Here is a 14,199-nt window from a genome sequence, read left to right as displayed (position 1 = left end):
TATTTCTCTTCATTAATTTGTTAATTTTCTTTTGTAAGAGATTGTTTTCAGGGTGAGATGGTTCTAATGTTAGAGTTTAAGATAAAATCAATTCTTATCCGAATAGTACACTAAAGTAAAAGCTGGATGGTTTACTGTGAGAGGGGGAGGACTCCCGACTGTTAGGAAGATTGGACATTGATTATGTGGAAGAGGCATGTGGTAAGTTCACTGTTCACAAGCGTACTTCTCGACCTAGCTTTTGTGAGTGAGAGACCAAACAACCCAACATCTCTTCCAATGAAGTGTGTGTTGTTCTCTGGTTATTAATCGATAAGTCGATTTCTCTCTGTCTTGGCTTGATTTAGACAGAGTTTCCTTTCTCTAACTTATAGAGAGATAAACTAATAAAGAATAATTAATATTCCTTCTTTCGGGCTAACCGTGATAGGTGTTAATTTAGTCGAGGCAAGAATAAATTCTCTTTCCTTAAGACATTTTACACCCCCGTAACAGTACCAAACGTTGGGGTGAATGCCTTCGGGATACAACGACTAACCTTTCAGAATTTTAAGATGGTACTTCTATATTCTGAAAGCGGACGAACCTGTGTCAGTATTATGAGCTCTTGGACTAATGCGGATGATCTTCTAGACGCTTCTGAAATTCAAGTTCACTCGAGACTTCTTTCTTCCTTTTCTAGATATTCTAGTCTATCCAGAACCTCTAGAAAAAACTTCTTTAATTAGATATTCTAGGCCAACCAGAACCTCTAATTGTTAGAAGGGAAGAGAAGAAGAGAATGAATTGAATTGATGAAAAATGAAGTGGGTTTGGTGGGTTTATATAGGAATTGAATAGGTGTATAGTGTCTTTTGGGTTCAAAAGACATAGCTGTTCGAAACCAGGGACCATAACTGAATATGAGAGGCGGTTTGATCTTGGGACGTCGGATCTGCTTCAATCCCGCGGACTTAACGCTGGCCGTCAGATGCGTTCGTGCGTGCCCGCGAGATGCCCGCCCGAGAAGAATCTCGGCCGCAAGATCGTAGCCAACTCGTGCCCGAACACGGAAAGAGCGCCTGACGTCAGATCGCGTGAAATCCCGCGCGATGAACGCTGACCGTCCAGATTGGCGCGCGTCCTCTTCGCGCAAACGCCCCTCAACTTGACTTGTCCTCTTTGACGCTTTAGTACCTATTTCAACCGATCTTCGTTCAAACTTTAACCTTGAATTTCTCATTCATCCGGAATCGGATTTGAGTGATTCTTGGCTCTAAATTGTAGAGCTCGACGAGACGAACGCAATGGCGCATTCCGTTTCTGAGTTTGACGAGTCGGGTCGAGCCAAAATCGGCTCCGATTCCAACAATCCCCCACATGAATGAAAATTTGAGGTTTTATGCTATGATATATGCAGACATACAATACTGACAGACTGACACTGACAGAGCTCATAAGCGGAACTTCGCTGCATCGGAAGAAGGTAGTCTTTCGACTTTGAACCTTTCCTAGTGAATAACTACAAGGTCTACAAGGACGGCAGTGAACTTTACGTCTTGAACTGAGTCCTGGGAATTGTAATCCAAAATAGCTATCACACAGCTAATCCCTTACTAACTTAGGTTCTCGGTTGTGTTCATTTCGGCCCTGAACATTCCCGATTTCGTGTGTGCTTTAGAGAAGTCTGCCTAGACGACCTTCTCACGGAACCGGCATCAATTCACACACATATAGGTTATCCGTACTAAGGTATCCTGCTATACCTCACGTTAGAATCAAGTTCTAAGTTTTCGGATTAATTAAAAGCTTAATGCTTAACCTCTCAACGCAGGTAACACTGTTGTCATCCTAGGAATGGGTAAGAGATAGAGATCTCTTACAGTGTTACTGTCGAGTCAGGATATAGCTTCAGTTGCCCTTTGAACCTAGATCGTGGGATCTCCAGTCATCTAGGTAGGGTTTCACCATGCCTTTACTCATTTACTTAGGCGTTAGCCCCATTCCCTTTGATGATGCAACTACTAACTCTCTAGATAACCCTTTTGTAAATGGATCCGCTAGGTTATCTTTGGATCTTATATAATTTATAGTTATGATCCCTTCAGAGAGAAGTTGCTTAACGGTATTATGTCTCCGACGAATGTGTCGAGACTTACCGTTGTACATCTTGCTTTGTGCCAGTGCAATCGCTGCTTGGTTATCGCAGTGTATGTTGATTGCAGGCACCGGCTTTGGCCATATTGGAATATCTTCAAGGAATTGTCGCAGCCATTCTGCTTCTTCCCCTGCTTTATCCAGAGCAATGAATTCTGAATCCATTGTTGATCGAGCAATGCACGTTTGCTTCGAAGATTTCCAAGATATGGCAGCCCCTCCCAGTGTAAACACATATCCACTGGTTGACTTAGTGTCGTCGGTATCTGATATCCAATTTGCATCTGCATATCCCTCTAAGACTGCGGGATATGTGGTATAATGGAGTCCGTACTCCTTCGTCTTTCTTAGATACCGTAACACTCTCGTTATGGCGTTCCAATGTGTGTTATTCGGGTTACTCGTAAATCTACTTAGCTTACTAACTGAGTAGGCTATGTCTGGTCGAGTACAGTTCATTAGGTACATCAGACTTCCAATAATCCGAGAGTACTCTAATTGTCTTACTGCGTTCCCTGTATTCTTCATTAAGTGAATACTTGGATCTATCGGAGTATTTGCCACTTTGAGGTCATCTTTGCTGAATTTTTCTAAGATTTTCTCAACGTAATGTTTTTGAGATAGACTTATCCCTTCAGCCGTCTTGGAAACCTTAATTCCAAGAATGACCTCTGCTTTCCCTAAATCTTTCATATCGAAAGTTTTCGAAAGCATCTTTTTAGTTGTATTAATGACATCTAAATTATTTCCCATAATTAGCATGTCATCTACATACAAACATAGAATAACACATCCTTTAGCAGTTACCTTTGTATAGACACATTTATCACATTCGTTGATCTTAAATCCGTTTGATAATAATGTGTCATCAAACTTTAAGTGCCACTGCTTCGGAGCTTGCTTTAGCCCGTATAGTGATTTCACTAACCTACACACTTTCTTTTCTTGTCCCGGAGCTATGAACCCTTCTGGTTGGTTCATATATATCTCTTCTTCGAGTTGTCCGTTTAAGAAAGCGGTTTTCACATCCATCTGATGAATTTCCAGATTATATAAGGATGCTATAGCTACTAACACTCTTATTGAGGTGATTCGACTAACTGGAGAATAGGTGTCGAAATAATCTAACCCTTCTTTTTGTCGGAATCCCTGTGCGACAAGTCTTGCTTTATACTTGTCTATAGATCCATCTGTTTTCAATTTCCTTTTGAAAATCCATTTGCAGCCTAGAGGCTTGCAACCCGGTGGGAGATCTACTAGCTCCCATGTATGATTTCCCATGATGGATTCTATTTCACTATTAACAGCTTCTTTCCAGAATGGAGCTTCTGGAGTAGCCATTGCTTCTGTGAAAGTCCGAGGTTCATTTTCTACCATATAGGTTAGAAAATCAGGACCAAATGTCTTAGCTTTCTTTGTCCTTTTCCCTCTTCGAGGTTCGAGTGTTGTTTCCTCGATTTCCATATCATCTTCTTTAGATGTTTCTAGACTTTCCTCTTCCTCATCTCTTACACGTTTTCTACTTTCAGATGAGACTTCTGAATTCTGTTTGAAAGGAAAGATGTGTTCAAAGAACTTAGCATCTCTCGATTCCAGAATGGTGTTTATGTGTATATCTTCGATTTCAGACTTCTGTACTAGAAATCTATAGGCGCCACTATTTATTGCGGGCCCTATGTATACACAGTCCACAGTTTTAGGTCCTATCTTGACCCGTTTAGGAGGAGGAACTAATACCTTTGCCAGACACCCCCACACTTTCGTGTACTTAAAGGATGGCATCCTTCCTTTCCATAACTCATATGGAATTTTACCGGTCTTTCTATGGGGTAACTTATTTAATAAGTGATTCGCCGATAATATCGCTTCCCCCCACAAGTTCTGAGGTAAACCAGAACTTATCAAGAAAGCGTTCATCATTTCCTTTAAGGTTCTGTTTTTCCGCTCTGCTACACCATTTTGTTGAGGTGTATAAGGAGCCGTTGTTTGATGAACTATGCCATTCTTCGCACATATCTCGGCGAAAGGAGATTCATATTCTCCACCTCGATCACTTCTCAAAGCCTTAATCTTTTTATTAAGTTGAGTTTCCACTTCGGTTTTATAAAGTTCGAACTTATCGACTGCTTCATCCTTACTTCTTAGTAAGTAGACATAGCAAAACCGAGTGGAGTCATCGATAAAAGTGATGAAGTACTTTTTACCTCCTCTGGTTTGAACCATCTTTAAGTCACAAATGTCACTGTGAATTAAGTCTAGAGGTTCTGTGTCTCGTTCTATTGATTTGAACGATGTCTTAGTCATTTTTGATTCTACACATGTTTGACATGTTCGTTTTAAATCAATTTCGACTTTTGGAATTAACTCTAAGTTCATTAATTTCTTTAATGACTTGTTATTCACATGTCCTAGTCTTTCATGCCAAATATTATAAGACTCAGCAATATAAACGGAATTATTAACTTTATTAATAATAGACGCCTTTGGCGTTACAGAGGTTACATTTAGTTTAAATAACCCCCCACATAAGTAGCCCTTCCCAACATACATCCCATTCTTAGATAAGATGAAGTTGTTTGACTCAAAGACTAGTTTGAACCCATTCTTACTTAGAAGAGAACCAGAAACCAGATTCTTTCGGATATCTGGAGCATGAAGTACATCGTTCAAAGTTACTTCCTTTCCTGAAGTGAACTTCAGAATGATCTTCCCTTTTCCTCTGACCTGGGTGGTTGAGTCGTTTCCCATGAACAGGGTTTCTCCTTCACTTATTTCGTTATAAGAGGAGAAGAGGCCTTTGTCACCACAAATGTGACGAGTAGCTCCGGTGTCGACCCACCACTCTCTCTGGTTGTTAACCAGGTTGACTTCAGATACCACTGCACAGAGGTTCAAGTTCTGAAGTTTCTCAGTCACTTCTTCGGCTTCAGTAACCATAGCACACAGGTTCTGAGTTTCGGTATCTTCTATCAGCGAGGCTTGGTCATTCGGCTTCTTTTGTCTGTTGCCGGTTTTGGAACGACAATCCTTTGCCATATGACCTCGTTTGCCACAGTTGTAGCATAGGCCGAACCTCGTCTTTTTCTTCGGCTTTCCTCCGTCTTTAGACAGATGCTTACGCTTCTTACTCGGACCGGTCTCTACGACGTTCACATTCGAGAGTCTTTCAGAGTTCTTCTCGGCAATGCGACTGTCCTCTTCGATTCGAAGCTTTAGGATGAGTTCTTCAAGGCTCATATCCTTATTCTTGTGGCGGAGATAATTTTTGAAGTCTTTCCACCCCGTGGGTAATTTTTCAATTAGGGCTCGGACCTGGAAAGGTTCATTCGTTATCATGTTCTCTGCCTGTAGTTCCTGTAGGAGACTCTGTAGTTCTTGGACCTGGATCATAACTGGTTTTGAATCAGTCATCTTGTAGTCCAAGAATCGTCCTACGATGAACTTTTTGACACCTGCCTTCTCAGTCTTATACTTATTGATAAGGGTGTCCCACAGTTGTTTAGATGTTTCTATAACCGAATATAGATTATAGAGTCCGTCATCTAGACTGTTCAGGATATAATTCTTGCACAAGAAGTCTTCTTGTTTCCATGCCTCTATTTCAGCGGTACGCTGTGCCTCATCCTCTATTTCTGCATGGGTGGGTCTCTCCTCGGTTAAGTATTTAACCAGACCCAATGTCGTTAGGTAGAACATCATCTTCAACTTCCATCGGTTGAAGTCAGTTCCTTTGAACTTCTCTGGTTTTTCCCCATTATTTGTGTTAGGCGGAATAACTCGCAGAGTGGTTCTTGTTCGTGCCATTTCCTTTTCTGTAACACACAGAAAGTATACCAAATTAATATCTTATAACCAGAGAAATAATAATAAAATGTCTTAAGATTGTTGTTCTCTGGTTATTAATCGATAAGTCGATTTCTCTCTGTCTTGGCTTGATTTAGACAGAGTTTCCTTTCTCTAACTTATAGAGAGATAAACTAATAAAGAATAATTAATATTCCTTCTTTCGGGCTAACCGTGATAGGTGTTAATTTAGTCGAGGCAAGAATAAATTCTCTTTCCTTAAGACATTTTACACCCCCGTAACAGTACCAAACGTTGGGGTGAATGCCTTCGGGATACAACGACTAACCTTTCAGAATTTTAAGATGGTACTTCTATATTCTGAAAGCGGACGAACCTGTGTCAGTATTATGAGCTCTTGGACTAATGCGGATGATCTTCTAGACGCTTCTGAAATTCAAGTTCACTCGAGACTTCTTTCTTCCTTTTCTAGATATTCTAGTCTATCCAGAACCTCTAGAAAAAACTTCTTTAATTAGATATTCTAGGCCAACCAGAACCTCTAATTGTTAGAAGGGAAGAGAAGAAGAGAATGAATTGAATTGATGAAAAATGAAGTGGGTTTGGTGGGTTTATATAGGAATTGAATAGGTGTATAGTGTCTTTTGGGTTCAAAAGACATAGCTGTTCGAAACCAGGGACCATAACTGAATATGAGAGGCGGTTTGATCTTGGGACGTCGGATCTGCTTCAATCCCGCGGACTTAACGCTGGCCGTCAGATGCGTTCGTGCGTGCCCGCGAGATGCCCGCCCGAGAAGAATCTCGGCCGCAAGATCGTAGCCAACTCGTGCCCGAACACGGAAAGAGCGCCTGACGTCAGATCGCGTGAAATCCCGCGCGATGAACGCTGACCGTCCAGATTGGCGCGCGTCCTCTTCGCGCAAACGCCCCTCAACTTGACTTGTCCTCTTTGACGCTTTAGTACCTATTTCAACCGATCTTCGTTCAAACTTTAACCTTGAATTTCTCATTCATCCGGAATCGGATTTGAGTGATTCTTGGCTCTAAATTGTAGAGCTCGACGAGACGAACGCAATGGCGCATTCCGTTTCTGAGTTTGACGAGTCGGGTCGAGCCAAAATCGGCTCCGATTCCAACAGTGTGCGGCCCACCTCACTCGCGTGCCTCGTGGGCACCTCATCAGTCATAAGTTTGAGAGAAAATCTTGCGTATCGAGCTAGCTCTTATGGCGAGAGGTCAAGACCACCCAAAACTTTAGTAAAGCTAAATGGGCCCATAGTCCCAGGTCAACTGTCAATGGGCCCACGACTGCGAATAGTCAAATTTAGGGGCACTTAAAGCACTAGTCAACTGTCAATGGCCTAAGGCTACACAACCCGCTTCCCGGGACTGTCACTTGAACTGCATGTGAGAAAAACAAGTGTTTCTATCTCCATATGACTTAAAATGTGAGAGGAGACGGAAAGTTTATTCCTCTCACATGCGGTTCAAGTGGGAGCCCAAGGGGGCAGGATGAGTAAACTTTTTGAATTTTATATTCCACTACTCGAGTGCCGACTGGTGTCGCCCTTTAAAACATCCGCGAAGTTGCCGAAAACCCTAAGAGCTTGAAAGTTGAAACTCTCTCTCTCTCTCTGCTTTCCCCTATTCGCAAGTGGTTAAGGCGAACCATCCTGAAGGTTGCTAAGGAAGAAAACTCTAGCTTGAATTTTAATTTGGTATTCTATTTTAGTTTGATCAGTTCTAATTCTCTCCTGTTAATATTATTTACAGTTTAACATTGCGAATCCGACAACCGGATGCCAAAAGAAGCTTCAAATTGACGATGATCAGAAACTGTGAGTTCATTTGTCTGTTGTTTTCAAATTAGGTCTATTTTATATGATTCTAATGTTGAATTAGGATCTTGTTACTAGCATATGATACCCTATATCTGTTTGTTTTCTTTTTCATAATCGTGTTTTTGTTATGGATTTAAAGAAACCTTAGAAATGCTTAACATTGAAATTAGAGGAGACTAGTTTTCTTCGTTCCAATCATACCTCAAGTAAAACAAAATCTGTACTCCCATTTTTGTAGTATTACAACCTGTGTAGTCTAATTAGCCAATATGTAAATTACTAGGTATGACCCGTGCCTTCGGCACGAATAAATTCGTATGGGTCATAAGATCGTAAAAGTATTGAATAAGTTACTACATTTTACCATGTCAGTTACTATTATTTGTATGTGGCGACCATATTTATACCACTTTATGTGACAAACAATTTGACCTGATTTCAAACCATTGAGAGAACAAAAAAATACAAAATAATAGTATTACGAGATTGAGAAACGCCATGACCCATAGTTTTGATCATTCAGCTGCAGGAGGAGGTTATCTATAAGAATTATTTTGCCTGTGTAAAACATTGTAAAAACACCAGATTATGATGAATAAAATAAGAGGTTGGAATAAAATAAAAAGGAAAAAAATGACCTCAAAGAACAATAATAATTGTAGAACAAATGTCATACTTGCAAATTTTCTGAGCTGCAATTTTCATAAATTTATCTGAGAACATTTATTAAACGATTTAGCATGACTAAATATATAAAAAAGGTAAGGATTTTTGTTTAATATAATTTAAATTTGGTTTACAATGTATAGAGGTAGCCGGTGTGGGAGGAAGCCCATAAAGACTTGCAACCTGTATATTTGGATTTGGATTGTAGAGTATAAATATCACTGACATAATGATATTTAATAACACCCTTAGTTGTGATAGCTCCGAAACATAGTGCGTGAAACTACAAGATTGTTTGGCAACTTCGATGTTACCATACAATGTATTGTTTATCAATCAAACAAGTCGACCGAAAGAACTAACAGTAATTACACTTACATTATATTTCTTAATACATTTTAAGTATTATATTCACCTTTTTTTTACCAAAAATTGAAGAAAATGTTAATTCTAGACCTACGAATGAAAGGTAAAGTAGAACATAAGGATAGGAAAATTTTCTTCATTTAATTGATGTTTCATTCTTTCTTTATGGTTTACACATGTTAGCATGGTGGAAAACTTTACAAATGAACGTCAAAAAATACAAAGTAGTGACATAAATGTTTGAAGTGAAGTTGCCGAAGGTGCAATTACTTTTCCAGGAAAAATGATTATTTAACCCACATTTTTGAACATGTAATTCTTTTTAGCTTTCCTTATTCATATACTCCAATTATTTTTTATGCAATGTAGCTTAATTCTTATATAGAATTGCCATTCACTTGTATCCTCACCATTTAATTTTAGTTGATCAAAGTGAAGAAAACAAATAAAGAAAAATAAATTATTTACTTTGTCATTCTTAACCGGTTGAATCCCTATACAATATGAAGTACCTTTGTATATTTATTTTCGTTAAACTGCAAATTAAATTATTTTCTTTGGATGGAACTTGCTCAAAACTCCAAAACTTGTACTAATACTACATTATTTGTTTATATAATTAGCTTAATTTGTTTTGGGAATGCAAAGGGTAAAATAAAACAAAAGACAAAAAAAAATGATATATTATTTCACCAACTTACTTCAATAAATTAGAGAATATCTACCTTTGTACCATAAGAAAAACATCACCCTCATGTGATGAATATCTCTACCTTTGTACTCTAAAAACCAAAAAGCAAGTTAAAGGCTGAGAAAGAGTAAAACTAACATCATCCAAAATTATTGCTACTCTAATAGTTAATAAAATTAATAAGCTGCCTAAAATCGAATTGAATATTGTGATGAATAGAGTAAGCATTATCATCTTCTTCATCAAAAGCTGGATTCGGGTAAAATAAATATTGATACTGAGATCTTTGAATCTCTTTTTGCCACCGAAATTTAATCCCTCATTTACATAGAAAATAACATGACAAAATTATTTTTTGTTAACAAGATCATAAGATGTAAAGAATAAAGGGGGGAAATAGTGAAATTATGGTAACAAAGAGAAATTTGATATTTATACAGGAAGATAGATTCATATAATACATTTAATCCCTCATTCTAGTAAGTAGAATACATTTATAAAGGTTAATGGAAGAAGACGAAAAGAGTCTAAATTCATATAATTGGTAACCGAATAATAATTTCGAGTAAATGAGGAGAGAAAGAGTTTCCTAAGCAGGCCCATACATGAAAATTGAAGGAGAAATTAATAAAATTAATGATGAGATGGGGAAAAACACCATAAGTAATAGACCACTATATAATGATTTAATGAGAGATTTCATTAGCAATACACCAGTGATGACCTTCCTCCAAAGTTTCTCGTACTCAACCATTTGCATGCATAACAAAATTAAAATCGAGGGAGAATGTGAAAGGACGTAAAAAGTGGAAGAGTTGGGAAGTAAAACAACTGCGATTTAATGCAAGGTTTAACTCATTGAAGAGGGGTCTAAGGGTCTAGATTCAAAGGTTAACACTCAACGGTTGGGATTTAAATATGATGCATTAATTTTGTCCAGTCAGCTTGCATTTATTTTGTCCTAGTCAGCACAAAACCACTCTCTTTTGTTATATACTAGGCATGACCCGTGCCTCCGGCACGGGCGATTTCGTGAAGCACTGCATCATAAAATCATAGAAGAAGAAAATTACTTATAATTTTGTGAAGTGCTTTGGTCTATGTCACGTATTTTTTCTATGAAATCCTCTAACCATTCCCAACTCTTTGTCACACCAAAAGATAGGTTCGAAACTGAACTTAAGAATAAGCGGTCTTTCTTTCCGTGGACATGATCTTAAAAGCTTCGAAATAGATATTGTAACCATCAGAAAGTCTCGAGAAACAAAAGCGTGTACCTTAAATATAATTAACTAATGGAATATAAAAGAATTTAAGACAAAAAAAGAGTGAAGTTTTGAATTATAAAAACAATATATTAAAAGACAAAAAAAGTCGACGCCCCAAGTTTGTTCCAATACAACATTTCGCCCCTTCCAAATAAAATCATCAAAACCACATCCATCAATTCCAACATGGATTACTTGCATTACGATATTCCAATATGAATTGAGATTTTATCCCAACCAACCAAACAGAAAATGAGTACATATAAACTTAAATTTTCATTGAAATAGGTTTGAGTATAAACAAACTCATCTTTTCAATCACTGACGAAATTGAAACTTTAGAGGTGTGACGTACCTAGCCTGTCACACTACGAACCTCTCGGTTCTTGCCTGACAAACCCCAATCATCATCTCCGCTTCCTCTGATGTTCAATCTCCTTGGTTAACACAACTATTTATTTTTTGGAAAGAAAAAAGAAAACATAAAAATAGATTATTTCTTTCTTCATACCCAATTTCACAATTTACATTCAAAACATTCATGTTTTGTCAGTTTACTTTCTCCTAAAATCGTATTTGTAGTTGGAACTATCAACTTGCTTCTTACAATTATCTAACCTTCTGAGGAACTCTATTCATACATGATTGTGTTCTAGACACTCTCTTTTTTTACTTGTCTTTTTAACAATGAAAATTTGTTTTCTCTAATCATTTTTGCTTCTTCATCAGTATCAGATGAATCAGATTCAAACAAGTATAAACTTTCTATGATACTTACTGGTGAATAAGTGTCAATTTTTGTCTCTCAAATTTCTCGATGCTAATTCTTAGAAACAAACAGATGGTCAAGTAATTCTTCGCTTGTCCATCTCATTTCAGGATCCCTTTAAATGAACTTACTCAAGAAATCTAGCCCGTCTTTCGAATATTTTGTCAAAAATTGGGGTACTTCATAGCGTTCGATATGTCATCTCTCCATGGAGACTTACAAGTTTCCATCTCAATAATAGTGCAACCCAAATTCCAAATATCAGAAGCAAAACCCATACATTCATCGAGCCATAACCCAAATCTCTAGCAAGAAAGTGACAACCAACATAACATATCTCTAGGGTCTTGAATTAAGTTGTTTTGTTGCAATCTGGCGATTTTTGAGGAAAATCTAATTCATAATCATAGAAAGTAATATATATTAGTATTTGATATTGATAAAACTAAAATAACATGAAACTTCTAATGAACAATAGTTTGTTGTACAACCTGCATAAAATCTTCTTGGAAGCACCACACCCATCTTCCGGTTTTGAGGTTTGTTAAAAGAAAAAGTGAGAGAAATAGAGATAAAAGAGAAATTGTATCATTTAGGATATGAAGAAAAACACATTTCATGGCTGTAAAGTTTTTTTAAGAGTTTGTGGCAAATTACACTATTGTAGTAAGAATGATCATATTATTCACCATCATCCTTCAACATATACTTATTCCTGAACAAGCTATTTGACACAATTGAAGAACAGTTAATCTATGCCATAGAAACTATTTATTCAAGGTAATACGTCTACACCATTTGACTCTTGAACAAACTTAACATCTTTCTTAAACATTTCATTGAACATATTATAGGCAACATTGAGAAGAAAAGAAAGAGAACATTGCCAAGAAAGTAATATTTCATAATTTACCTAAAAAAAGGTTGGTTACATGGAGCAAACAACTGTACCAATAATAGTTCATTCCCAAGAATAATAAACACAATTTTGCACTCAATCAATCAATCAAATACTGTTAATCCTTTCTCCTGTCTTCTACTTTTGATATTAAAATGAAGTATTCGTTGTTACTTTTCAGGAGAAAGGAACAACTCAGAATTCCAAACTATTAATCCTTCCAAAAAAAATATAGATCTGACTTGAAAAATAGGACTAATGAACAGGATGTTAAAATCTAAAATAACCTGATCATAGAAACAGAAGAAAGGGAAGGTCTGCATTACTTAACAAAAGAAAGTGAAATTATGGGAGGGAAAGGAAAATGGAGGGTTCGAAAACAAATGAGATCATTGAAGCGACCATGAAGTGGGAGATGAGAAGGTTTAAAAACCATTAGAATTCCGTTTATTTTGTGAGGGGAAGATGAGGGGCTCCAAGGGTAGAGATGAAAACATGATTAGTTGTCCTAATAAGCATTCAAAGTCATTTATTTTGTCCTAATAAGCATCCTCCTCATTTACTTCATCCTAGTAAGATGTCCACATGGTTGTCCAAGTAAGCACAATGGTGCATTTATTTTGTCCTAATCATCAAAACCCACTCTGTTTTGTTATATAGATAATTATCATGTAATTAGCACCATTAAGTTTAGTTGATTAAATGGTGTGGATTGTTTGATTCGTGGTTAACCCATGGCTCATGGCCCATTGGCTACAACAAGAGTTGTGTATGAAGTATCTTTCATTGTAACTCGCGATTCGTGTATTGCACTTAGCATTCAGAATGCTACCATTTGAATAAATTCTACCGTATTTAGTATGTTGTGAAGGTTGGGTTGATAGATTTATCGATGAAAAGTGAAACATAAGATTGATATACCGAAAACTAGTCACTTACTTCGAATGAGGTGGAATTCTTTGGATCCAGGGATTTTTCATTTACTTCACAGTTCACACTCATTTTGTTATGTTATTTTTGAACAATATAGGCGTGCATTTTTCGACAAGAGGATCTCACAAGAGGTCCCTGGGGAAGCCATAAGCGAGGTAATTATCAGTCACAAAATGTTATTCATCTACCAGTTCTCATAGTGAACTTCTACCTAATATTGTATTTTCCTCACAGGAGTGAAACTTCTACGTTTTCAAAATCAAAGGAGGTTGGGACAAGCAAGGTTTCCCTATGAAGCAGGGACTTCTAACTCCCGGTCGTGTTCGTCTCTTGCTTGACAGAGGTGAGTTTGTGGCCATTTGTCGGGGTTTGCTTTGCTTATTATGTTTGCTTAGTTCAATTCCACTGACTTGATATTCCTTTGGTTTCTTTCGGAAGGCACCCCTTGCTTCCGTGGACATGGAAGGAGAAAAGGAGAGAGAAGAAGAAAGTTTGTATGTGGATGTATTGTCAGCCAGGACCTCTCTGTTATTAACTCGTGGAATTTTCGTCAAGAACAAAACTCCATACCTATGCGAGGTGGTTAAAGCGAGGAAATATCGACAATTGCTAAGGCTTGGGGCGTTACAAAGTGATATCAGAGCCGATGACGGCTCTTCGCTGAGGGTGGGGGTTGTAATAGTCCCACATTGCTCGCAAGAGTGTCCAGAGACTGGGCTATAGGTGTACGCTCAAGCTTAGTAAGTATCGAGACCTTTTGGGGGGCTCGTGGAGCCTTCGCCAAAAACAAAACCCCATACCTGTGTGAGGTGGTTAAAGCGGACC

At 37.7% G+C, this 14,199-nt stretch overlaps 1 long non-coding RNA gene across 1 annotated transcript; it reads right to left on the bottom strand.

The window, feature by feature from the left end:
* Positions 1 to 10,847: 10,847 nt before the first annotated feature.
* On the bottom strand, positions 10,848 to 12,908 carry LOC147565151 (uncharacterized). Its single transcript, XR_015237025.1, has 3 exons — positions 12,457 to 12,908; positions 12,035 to 12,258; positions 10,848 to 11,936 (listed from the first exon to the last, which is right to left on the bottom strand). It is a non-coding gene; the product is annotated as an uncharacterized LOC147565151 (long non-coding RNA).
* Positions 12,909 to 14,199: the final 1,291 nt, after the last annotated feature.

This window comes from Eschscholzia californica, unplaced genomic scaffold, assembly GCF_041429995.1.
Source record: "Eschscholzia californica isolate CP2 unplaced genomic scaffold, dmEscCali1.0.p SCAF_1, whole genome shotgun sequence".
Taxonomy (NCBI): domain Eukaryota; kingdom Viridiplantae; phylum Streptophyta; class Magnoliopsida; order Ranunculales; family Papaveraceae; genus Eschscholzia; species Eschscholzia californica.
Note: the sequence above shows the minus strand (reverse complement) of the source record. Positions and strands in the feature narration are given on the sequence as shown.